Consider the following 12,582-nt stretch of genomic DNA (forward strand, 5'->3'; position numbering starts at 1 on the left):
GGGAGGGAAGGGGGAGCTTCAGGTAGGGCTCAGTCCCTCGTCGGGTCCCTGCAGCATCATTTCATCTGAAGAGAGACGAATGCAAAGTCAGACAAACAGACTGAGCTACAAAAATATCCATCTGAGCAGATAATGTTCGTCTCTTATTGAGTCCGACAAGGCTTACTTTCTTCTGCCAGAACAGAGAGATTCCAACACAACTGTCTTTGGTTTATTATGAGCTGGTCCAACATTTTAGACCCAATCTGAAACAGACCAGTGGAAACCCTCCTGAAACTCATCATGCAGAAATCAAAACGGTCAAAAAGGGACCAGAAGACAGTCCGATGAGCCCGTTCTCGTTCCCAGGTCGTCAAACACAGATGTTTTGTTTTGACTTTGGTTGCGTCACATGACTTGTTCCTGCAGTAAGGCCAAAGTAACTTGTATTACTTAACGTACAAATCATGATTTTTCCGTTCATCCTCCACTTCGGGAATCTATTCTCCTAAACCGAAGTAAACTGTGACAATTAACAAAGTTTACCCTGTTAGAAAGGTGTCTCACACAGACGCTAAAGGCTACATTGTGTGTCCGTATGAGGCACTGATGGGCGTTACAAAGCGGTACTTGCTGACCTGAGATGAGAACGTGTTGGTCACCTGTTTCATACAGACCAGAGGATCATGGGTCTAAAGTAGTCAACAGATACAGCACTACTCAGGTCCCAGGGTTCTCATGAAGACCTCCAGTCCAGTGCATGAGGGTCAACTTGGTTAAAACAAACCATCAATGAGGTTTTTTTTTTTTTCCATGTTTTATTCTAAATCCGTCAGTAAATACCTGAATGTTTAAAAGCTTTTATGTGTCTTATAAAAGGTGGTCGCTAACAGGAGGCTAAATGAGACAGAGGTTGTCGGTGGAACAAAACATTTAAGTATCATCAACCTTTGTTTACCACAGAGTTTTGTTTCCTGCAATAATGAAGAAATCCCATTGGGTTTTTGTCAAAGGAACCAGGACAATGCTAACTTCCAGACTGGATTACACAAATGCGTCATCCCTGCAGTTCTTTATTGCACACATTAGAGATATATTAACTTAACTTAACTCAAGTGATGGAAATAGTTTCAGTCTAATGAGGCTAACCTGAAGTGAAAGGGGGAATCAATGAAGTCACATTTGTAACATGGAAACATTGAAACCTGAAAAGGAGAAAATCCAGAACAAGCTGTAACAGCTTTCTAAACCCTCTCTCTGCCGGTCTGAGCCAGCCTCCCTCTGTGTGCTGAGACAATGTGATTCATTAATCCCACTTTAATTAGACTGAAAGAAACAAGACCAGAGGCCGCTGCCAAATAGAAAACAGCAGAGTTTACAGCAGCGAGACGCAAACTTTTAAGCTGAATCCACACCGAGTTACCAAGTTTCATTTGATTTCTGTCGGCTTTTGGGATAAACGCGACGCTGGTACGCTTTGGCAGCTGAGAGGGAACAAAACTCTGACAAATGTTGAAGATTAATGATGGATTCAACAAACTGTAACTCTAAAAACAACAGAAAAATACTGAGAACGTCCTGCTGAGTTTCCCCCTCGCAAATTCCATGTTTAACACATTTATCACCTGATCAGTTCCAGATACAGGCATATTTTATTTTTTATATTTCACACATAAAATGTCAGAAAACACATTAAACTCACTATATTTGTTGTCTTTGTAATATTTGCTGTCTGAAACTTTATCCATCGAGCTGAATTCAAAGCGGTGAATATGCCTGTAAATTGCACATATTTGTATGTTCCGCTGAACTCCTTTGAACTGAGTAAAAGACTATGTTGGATACAGAGCAACAAGGTGGAATTAATTAGTTGGAAATGTACCAAATGAACTCTGCGTCTGCAGTATTTCACTTTAAGTTATCACCGCATTCATAGTTCTTTTTACTCAACTTCCAAAGTAATTATTACAAAATTCCTGTAAAGTGTCACAAAAGAACTAATATCCCATCATATCTAAATGATTTATTTTCAGTTCTCTGTTTCATTGAGAGGTAAAAACCTCATCAGACAAAACTAAACTCTTTAACGGACTGGCCTTGTGTATGTGGCAGATTTATGAACATTATAATTATTTCTGAGGACAGTTTGGAGGACACATTAAAGTGCAGCAAGAAGAAAAAGAGACTAAACACAGTCGGCCTTCAGAGATTTACCAACACATCTTCTACACAAACAAAAGTCCAAAGACAGCTGATAAAAGGACAGAGACACTCTGTGGTTTTAGAACGAGGAACTCAAACTAAATCAAGAACCTAACAGAGCTGTTGACTTTAAAGAAGCACTGTACACTTTCTTTCTGAGGTGTCATCAGCTGCAGGAGAAACGTGAGCGTAGATCTTTTTAATGACGATCCGCAGCTCCGTGTTTACACCGAGGACACGCTCCATATGTCTCTGTCAGGACGTTCTGCCATCGCCGCTCTTTTCTCTCCTCAGCAGCTGAATCAGCTTCACGTTAAAACACAGAAACCACATGAGCTTCCCCCGCAGCACCCGAAGGTCGTCGCTCACTGCCCTCCCAGAAACATCAACCTCAGAGCTTCCTGCACCCTTCTAGTTTCATCCGTCCGGGATGTTTGATGGACTTCATTGTTGACAATACAGGACAGCTCTTCCTCTAATTGTAACATTAAATTGTCCACAGCAAGTAAACATCACATTAAACATAATTTTAAATCAATTTCCAGGTGTTTCCATGATTGGAAATATATATAATAAATATATATAGTCTCTAAAAATATTTTCGGGAACCCTGCGTGATGTTTTTGGTGATTCCCTTGCCTCTCTTTAATGTCCCCAACAGGACAAAATCTACATAACAAATACCAAAATGTAAAGTGGAGATTGATGCACCAATTCCATTTAGAATTTCATGATCCAATGACATTTTATTTACTGCCACCCTGAGGGCAAACTTTACACTTTTATCTCCACTGAACATCGCAGCCGCTGACGTAATGGTACGGCTCTCAGTCTAACCCTAATCCTGAACCCCCGAACCCTAATGTTTATATGATTCCGCCCTACTCTATAATTCCTATGATGCTTTTTGAAGAACTTGCTACAAACTATCGTAGGAACTGTATAGAGTATGTCCACTGTGTAGAATTTAGTGACATCTAGTGGAGAAGTTGCACATTACAACCATTTAAACCCCATCTACAGCAAGTGTTTGGTATACTGTAGAAACATGGCGGACGCTGTAGATAAAAAGGTTTCATTCTAAGGTTACAAAAACAACCATGCTTATTTTCAGGCACACTAATGAAATCATACCTATAAGTATTATATTAGATTTGTGACAATAGATCCTCCTCAATCCTCATCCTCCTTTCACTCTGGAGCTTTCAAACCTTTTGGTGCTGTTGCACTGAAATATGTGTCTGCCGAAAATGTCGAAGCTATAGACGACAACATAACATCATATAACAATCTGACTATCTGTAATCATCTGTAATCATCTTCACCAGCTCTGGAACTCAACAGGGAAACATTTCACAGAATCCGACCCTGCTCTGAACAAGATCACATAATGAGACAACTCACGAGTGCCCTCCACTCACTGATGAAATGACTTCAGAATAAAAAGCTTCAGAAGTGAGTTGACCTTCAGTTAAGATCAAACAATAGTTTTACTTTGACGAGACAAGATCACATCCACTCCATTTAATAGCTGATAATAGCTTTAATATCTGTTCTGCAGCTTTCAAACATGAACCAGTTTCTGTTTTCAGTCACAAATGAACTTTGAAACTAATGATAACCCGCTGCCTGAGAGGTACAACAATAACCAGTAGCCCTGGGAACCAAATATTTTTGGTCAAAACTCTCAAAACAGTTGGTTTTACAGTGGAAATACAGCCCCTTTTCCACCTAATTAGTTCTTGTTCTTGAACCAGTTTCTATCAAGCGAACCAGCCAGTAACCAAGTGTTAAAGACACGCATTCAAACCTTTTTGCTACTTTTAAGGCAAACTGCGGGGTTTTGTAGTAAAGTTTTGTTTTGTGGCCGGAAGAAAACGACAGATTGATCAATCTGCAAAAGCTTTATAAAACTAAAATGCCTTTTCTAGTCAACGACAACACTGTGAGGTAGCAGAGACGGTGTGATTATCTGTCGTAAACGCGGGTGCAGAAATCCACCCCGACACTCTGCCAGAGCTTTAAACTTTCCAAGTACATAGAGATGATTTATGAGTTAATTAGTGAGGTTGATGTATGCGCTGTATGTCATTAAGAGCGATGAAAGGTGCTGAGATGGGAGGAAAACTGAGGAGAGAAGAGATGGGAAGAGGAAGGAAAGACAAAAGTATAGATAAGGAGAGACGATGGCAGATTAAAGAAAAGAGGGAAAGTAAAAAAAGAAGAAGACAAAGATGGTGCAAGACAAAAAGAGATAAGGAAAGAAAAGACGCAGGAGCTGGGGGAAATAGGAGAGAAGAGAATAAAGGAAGATTTAGGTAATAGAAAAGAGAGAAAAGAGTCAGTAAATAAGATCCAGGCTGAGTTGTGGGATGCGGAGGTGTATTGGCCTTTCAGCCTCCAACACTCATAAACCCAGCGATGATATAAAAGTGAGGGACAGTGCCACTAAAGAGGAGTTTAATAGGCAGGTTTTGTTGATTCTGCAGGAGCTGCACAAAGCGCTTACACTTCTGGGCTCTAATTGTAGCTGTAAAAACAAAAGGCCCGGCGATATGAGGAGGAAGCGTCGGAGGACTGCGGCGGTTTGCAGCCTCCTCGGTCATCTAATCAGAGCTGAGAACTGCACTGGGGGGACCACGGAGGCTGCGTGGGTGGCACCGGGTTGGAGGCACAACAAATAACTTGCTCTAATGGCTGTAAATTTAAGGATAACACAGAGAGAGGGTGAGCGCTCAGCCCCATCTCTGAACCGTTATGCCTGTCACGTTTCAGTCAGTCACAAACATAATACACACTGAATGTGAAAAGTATCAGGAATACTCATCTCTGATCAGTGTTCACAGGAAATAATCTGCTCGAAATTCATCCAAATCACTGTTATTGCATTTTATATCACACAATATAAAGTTTATCAGTTGTTCTCTACTGTTATTGTTATGCATTGAATATAACATGAAATATCTATAATATATGGTCAGTTTACTCAATGATAAAAAGGGGTCCCTCAAGGAAAAAGGTTGCCACTTGATTAAAGTCCAATTCCCAATATTCACATGCACACTAACTCACATTCCCTTTTGCAGATTTACTAAAAACTCTAACTCAACTAAATTTGGACTCCGATGAATACTAAAGAGAGGAACCCTCCTGGTGAACGTTCCTGGGGTCGTACCTGCAGGGAGCGTCCCGTCAGTCAGGAGGAATGTACAGTATGATAATGCAATTAAAGGCTGAGAGCGGCACTCTGGTCCGGCAGCCGCGTCCTCCATTCACACTGAAAGGGCTTTTTAGCACCAAGCTAATCACACAGAAGATAGTCCTGATTAAGGGAATAATCAGCAGGCGCTTCCTGCATTAGAGGAGGACAGAGATAAGAGTGGAGACGGGTAATCAACTCCTCTCTCTCTCTCTCTCTCTCTCTCTCTGTTGACCTCACTGACCCACTCCACTGCACTTCTTCCTCCTCTCTCACGCCTGTTAGATGTCCATTAATACACATTGGTGACATAAAGCCTATCCTCTGCTGCTGTAAACAAACTCATTCTCTCGTGTGCGACACGCCGCCGCCATCACACACTGTTTACATACAGTACTCTAATGATCCCTCCCAGCTTCTTATCATTTAAATGAAGCAGTTTCGTCTCTGTTTTAATGCAGACTCCAGAGAGAACACACATCAGTTTGTCAGTTCACAGCGACAGATTCACCTCCAGTCAGAAACCAGCGTTTCTTCTGGTTGCCACAGTTAGATGTTTTCATATTCATCTGCTCAAAGTTATGGAAGCCCATTTCTGCCAATGTGTCATTAAAATGAAAAACTCTCTCATAAATATTAACTTAATATTCTCAGAGGAACGTAACCTCACAAAATAATGTAGTTAATGTAGCTAATCATATGCTAACTCTAGGCATTGTAAAATAACAATAGATTGCTACTGTAGCTACTAAGCTGGTTAGCTGCTTGTGTTTTTGGTTTAGGAAAGAGAAATGTTAGCATGTTCACACACTAAACTCAGGTCATGGTAAACATTGGACCTTTTTTAATGTATGTACAGACCTTTGAGTTGCATGTTTTGTATGAAAGTGGTGCAAGGCCTTTATAAATAAAGTGTATTATCATTATTATTACAACCATCTAAACGTCAGGATGTTAGCATACTGATCTTAGCAGTTAGCTCAGAGCCCTGCTGTGCATAACAGTTCACAACATCTGGCCATTTTACAATCAATAGTTATGACTGTCCAGAGTCTTAAACTACATTTAGTGCAATAAGTGAAGTAATTAGCGAACCAACTGCAGACTGGAATCACACCAAGCATAACTAATATCAGCTAATATCACACAGATAAAATCCCCACCCACTAACAACACACACCCCGAAACAATCAGAACAATCCATTCATGGATCGATCAATACTGACTCACTCAGGTTTCCCTGATTTTGTCCAAAATGACCAAACTGACAAGAAAAAGCAGAGAAACTGTCGACTATTAAATGTTTTGATAAGAGTTTGATTTTATTCTTAATATTCTAGGACAGGACTCCAATTAAACTTTTTAATATCGTCCGTGTGGCAATATTAAAAACTTAAATTGGAGCGCTGTCCTAGTCTTTTATTTTATGATTTAACACATTTAGGAACCAGCACCCCGTCTGTAAAGTCTTAATGGGAGCCTTATTTCCTAATACTCTCAACGATTCCAAAGCACAGACGCCGGGTCGACATCCATAACTATTAAAGTTTGATTGGACATCATAATGAGCGCTGGGGCTAAGGTCTGATGGAAAATCTTGTTCAATCAGGAAGTGACACAGCAACTAACGACCAAAACCGCCTCCTGTATAATGACTAAGCACTCAGTATCAAGTCTGCTGCTCTGTTCTCGTCACGAACGTCACCTTCAGGATTTCTGTGTACCGATGGTGTCAAAACTCAACGTGTGAAGAAAAGTGCATCGCTGTTTATCGTGTTTCAGCATCTTCCTGCCCTATTTTTCCCTCCTCAGCCTCTCATCAAAGGCTGCTTCCTCTTCCCTCCTGACCAACATCAGAGCTCCGACTGCAGCAGCTTTTCAGGAGCCACAAACCTTTTCTTCAGCCACTGAGTAGCTGCCCCACAATCCTCTGACAAAGCATCATTAAAGCTCTAAAAACTGCAACAACTCCTTCGTCAAAACTCTAAATTAAAAGTGCATGTGTGAAGTTTCCGATAATGGGGATAACGTGAAGTGATCATCATCATCATCATTTTCCTGTTTTTCTTGACAATTCAGGTCAGCACTCCCTTATATAATCAATCATCCAACCAACAGTCGAGTGTTAAACTTAATACGCAGGCTGGTGAGGGGGTAAAATACAATTAAAGAATTTCCAGGGATATTTGGTTCATTTTAATCCATGTTCCAGGTGTTTTCACAAGACGGAAAACTTGTGGTCTAAATTTCCAGGTTTTCCAGTATTCCAGGATGTTTGGGGTTTTAGGTGCAGAGGGCTGAATATTCTCTAGAAATCATTAAATACATCAAAATGTCTGTAAAATTACATTCAAATTCTGATTAGATATAACCCTTAAAAGAAGCAAACAGAACACAAACTGCTTCCTGATTATAATCTATAATCTATACAATACAAAGAAGGATTTAAGTTATTCAGAGAAGTTCTGTGAACACATTTTAAGTAAGTTTGACTGTAAACTAAACTAGTTAGCCGGGCATGCTAGCACTTGTAATCCATTCCTTATCCTTTTGATCTTGTGTTTAGGAAAGGAAAAATGTTAGCAGTCGAGTAGACATGGCAAACATTATGCCTCGCCTTCGTATTTATTGGTTGTTTATTTTTATTCTTTTTTTAAAATGTGCAGCATGTTTGTATGAAATGATCTCATGTTATCAGCTTATGGAGCAAATGTCATATTTTGGAAGGATAATGGATACAAATATATTTACTTCCACTCGATGTCAGCTCAACACTCCGACATACTTAAAAGGTCCTGATCCAGATAAACTTGCTAAATGAATGTGTTTAATTAAATTAGCACAAAGCAAATGTGAGAGAGTGTGGAAGAAAGGTCTATCAGGTTAATCCGCCTGTGGCACAGAACATGTCACTGTCCGACACTTCCTGTCCTGACAGGAACCAGCGTAAGGTACGTTCTCCGTTTGGATTTTAATTTGATTCCTTTGGGTCACAGAGGCGTGCTCGACTTAATCTGCTGTGCCGCGGGCCCGCTGGCCTGCTCGGTGAGGTCGCCTGTATTTCTTTGTGATTTATCAGAGTAAGCTGAGGTGGGATTAGTGGGTTTGTGACCGGGGACGACCTTTTCATTTCATTTCCCTGCAGCCCCACAGATACACTGATTCTCTCTCTCCCTTCTCTCTCCGTCTCTCTCTCTCTCTCTCCTCTAACACCACCACAGGGTTTTGTATATTATTCATTTTTATTACCACTTAAGCTGTTTGATTCAAAAAAGAACCCGGGTTCTTCATTAATTTACCTTGATTTAGTTTGTTTGGGTCCATAAAATGTCATAAAAACGTTGATCAGTCCCAAACAGTGACGTCCTCAACGTTCAAAAGATATTCAGTTTACTTGGGTTCACCAGGAGGAAAGTAAACCAGAAGCGTTCTCTTGTTTAAATCGATAAAAACTTAGTTATAGGCTAAGAGCATTATCGTTTTTTTCTGTGCTGGACCATTTCTTCTCCTCAAAATCTGTTCCACCAAACACATTTTACTGTTTATCTGGAACACCAGATCCTGTGTGAGCAGGAGAGCAGCCAATGAGAGCAGCTCAACGTCACCACTGCTGGCTCTGATGAACGGTCATGGCGGCGACCATAATGCCAAACTGGAGGATTCAGAATGGTTCACCACAAACCAATGGGTGACGTCACAGCAGGTTCAGAGTTGGAAAGTTACGTCTTCAAATTACTTATTTTGCCAACCAACAGTCCAAAATCCAAAGTCTCAAATGACAAAGAAAAGCAGCATTTTTGCTTGAAAAAAATCACTGAAACTATTTTCTTTAGACCGACTAATAGATTGATCGTTGCAGCTCTATCCCACTGTGTTTGTTGGTTACACACACATACACACACACTTTTGGGAAGGTGGTGATAAAGTTATTGTAACTCTGCTGCTGTAATCATACGCCTCAACTTCCTATAGAACAGATCTGTATTATACATGCTTTGCTCTTTACATAACGGCATCAGCCATTAAAAACCCATATCAGTCGACCACTACTGTGGATTATCCAGGCTGTGTTTCCAAACCTGGACAGATGAAACCAGAACTATCTGCATGGACAGAAACCCCTGGAGGGGCGGTAAAAACAGCATGTTTGCTTGTTAGACATCAACGAGAATCCAGCACCTCCTCCTGCGGCACACTGAAGCAGGCAGGTGTAAAAATAAAAGCAATAATGTCTGACAGATAAACGAAATTCAGCGGTCGCCTGAGAGATGAGAAAGAAAGCTTTGATGAATGAACAGACAGAAAACAGACGAGAGGAGAAGCTGAAAGACGGAGCCTCAACACAAAAACTTTGCAGACATGCAGAGAGTGAGTGACCTTTGCCCCCGCCGTCCTACCTGGATATTTCCCTTCCTGCACTCTGTGCGATCTAGACACGCAGTCCAAGTTCAGCTGCACGGAGTGAGACGAGCACTCTTCCTCCTCATCCCCTCCTCCTCCTCCTAATCCTCCTCTTTCAGGGCACTGACAATAAACTCCAGAGCTCCTTTCTCTCCCTCAGCAGACTTTTGTCCCAATTCTTCAACCTCTGTCGCTGCTTCATGCCCTCCTTTCCCTTCCTTCTGCCGCTCTCCTCCCACTGCTCCTCCTCCTCTTCCTCCTCCCCGTGCACAAACATGCCATAAACCGCCTCCACCTCCAAGGGAACGGCTCTGATTTCAGCCCCCTCTCCTTCCTCTCCTCTCCGGGCTTTAGCTGAAACCAGTTCAGCTCTGTCAGGCAGATGGGAGGAGGAAGGTGGAAAGAGGAGAAATAACAGGGTGAAAGGAGCGGTGTCACCTTACATACTGTCAGGAATAATAGAGAGAGGAGCTTTGTGGGGGTTTTAAAGCTGTGGAATGCAAAAGTCTCTGAGAGTGAAAAGAAAGGAGCGTTTGATTCGGTTGCCTCAGTGAGAGCTGGTAGGACACAGTCACCTGCAACCGGTCAACAATCACTACTGTACGTATACTACTGTGCACACTGATCATCAGACAGTCTGTTTCACTCATTCAGTCTGACATTGTGCTCTTGTTGGCCGTGCCGTTTTTATACGATATATACGATATAAGATTATATATGAAATTGAAAACAATACATCAGCTAACAGTTATTCTCTATATAAAGACAGAGTCACATGGTGTCTCTCTCCCTCTGCCTGTGTGTATCGCAGCTCTCTGTGGTTTGTTTTCCCATAGCCGTCTGCTCGACTGAACTGCGTGTTTTTATCATCTACGTCGGTGAATTAAGGATTTATTTCTACCTAACCAGAGTTGGTGATTGTTGGAAACACTAAGAGAGACGGTTCTGTTTCTATGGATGTAGCTTTGGTTCAGGATGATGATATCTCCATTATTAATCCCACCTATCGGTCAGTTGTGATTTCAATAAGCACATCAGACCTCTTTGAATCACATACAACATAAACCACCGGCCGTACCAGACCGTGTATATCTCCTGTTCAGGAAGCTGGTCTTTGCTGTTGAATTCCTCTTGCTGGGATGCTGGGAGTTCCTGAACTGTACAGGTATTTGCTTGCCGCTTTGTATTTGCCAAACATGATTTCATTTGGAGTGAATTCATCCTCTGTTTTCTGAGCCCGGAGGCACGAAGGTGAGTTCCATATTAACAAATGCATCACGAGGGAGCCAGCGCCCTGTAATTACCCAGACCTGCAGCATGTTTGCTGGGTGGAGGACCAGTGCTTCATCAAGAACGGAGATCAGTGGAGTGGATCAGCGGGGGAGAACCGACTTATCTCCTTCTCTGGAAACAACTCTATTTGAAGTTATGGCTTCGGGGAAACTCTACGCCGCACACGAGCAATGCCAGGAACGTCTGTAATCACCTTCTGTAATGTAAACTGTGTGCAGAGCTCCGGGCCAGCTCCACCAGGACGTTTTCCAGGAGGTTATTCCAGGTTATTTGACGTACAGCTTGTATTACAGATCACTAATTCAAACCTCTCATTGCAATTATTGTGATGTATTTCATGGCTACAGAGAGCTGTATCCTTTTAAAGACAGCCTCTGGTCCATTAGTGCTTCTTTGATCGAGCTGAAACACGATACTGGACTTTTATGTCCATATTCTAAGATACATATCTACTGGAGAGGAAGACCGGAGCACTCCATAACTTCTAAAGCAAACTGTAAAACCAGATTGGTTCATTTAACTCAAACTAATTGTTGAAACGAATTACATCAAAATTTCAAAAACTGAGTTTGTGTTACTTAAAAAAATGTCTGTAATCTATTTCAACCAGTTTTGGAGTTAAATGTTTTATATTTTTCATACTGCTAACAAATTATTGGCGGATCTGGAGAGATATTCAATAAATAGGCATTGCAGCTAATGGAGAACATCCCCTCAAGTGAATGTTTTCCCCTGCTGTCGGACTAACAATAGTTGTGTGCAACCTTTATTTATATGGAATATATAGATAGGAGTCTGTGTGTACTGAAAATAATAATAAATAATCCTCCATTTTTATAGCTTATTCGGGGCATTTTCTACCATTTCTGGAAAGACAGTACAGCCCCTTGTGCCCAAAGACTAAATATAGTCTGGCAATAAATTGGTTGTAGGTCATAAACTACAAGAAGCACAATCATGTATTTATTTAGCGTCTATGAACTAATAACAAGACAACTCTGGTTGTTTTCTAGCACAGGACCATGTTGTTGTCAGAGACTGAAGGCTGTGTGAATATACAGCCTCCAGCAGACAGAGGGTTGAATAAAAAGCTCCTAAAAATATCAGGAAAACTCATCTCTGATCAATAATCGCAGAAAAACATCCTCCTAGTGTCAAACATCATTCAGACGTCCCACTGAACAAAAAAACATCTGAGCCGAGGAGATGTAAGCAGCTGACACTTAATGTGGTGTTGTTGTTTAATGATAAAACAACAATAATTTAGTCTGACAACAACAACATTTCCCACGAGTCTTCGACAACTGCGGCTCCCAGGAGGCTCCGTCAGATCTTCTGAGGTTAACAAAGAAACCTCTCGTGTGTCTTTAGTGTTTTATATCCGAGAGAAGCGCTGCAGCTTCAACCGTTATTCCTCCTCTGAGATAAAACCGGGTTTTAACAAACGGAGGTCAGCCAGGTCATCGACACTTTCAGCAATTTACTCTGAGAAAAACAACATTCCCCCC

General features: G+C 41.4%; 1 protein-coding gene across 1 annotated transcript in view; it reads right to left on the bottom strand.

Annotated features, from left to right (window-relative positions):
- The window catches only part of large2 (LARGE xylosyl- and glucuronyltransferase 2), a gene marked incomplete in the record, with an annotated part of 28,480 nt that extends 18,519 nt beyond the window's left edge, over window positions 1-9,961 (bottom strand). Inside the window, 2 exon segments of the mRNA XM_035651787.1 lie at window positions 1-65; window positions 9,778-9,961.
- Window positions 9,962-12,582: the final 2,621 nt, after the last annotated feature.

Source organism: Morone saxatilis, unplaced genomic scaffold, assembly GCF_004916995.1.
Source record: "Morone saxatilis isolate NCDOM2014 unplaced genomic scaffold, NCSU_SB_2.0 Contig11, whole genome shotgun sequence".
Lineage (NCBI taxonomy): Eukaryota > Metazoa > Chordata > Actinopteri > Moronidae > Morone > Morone saxatilis.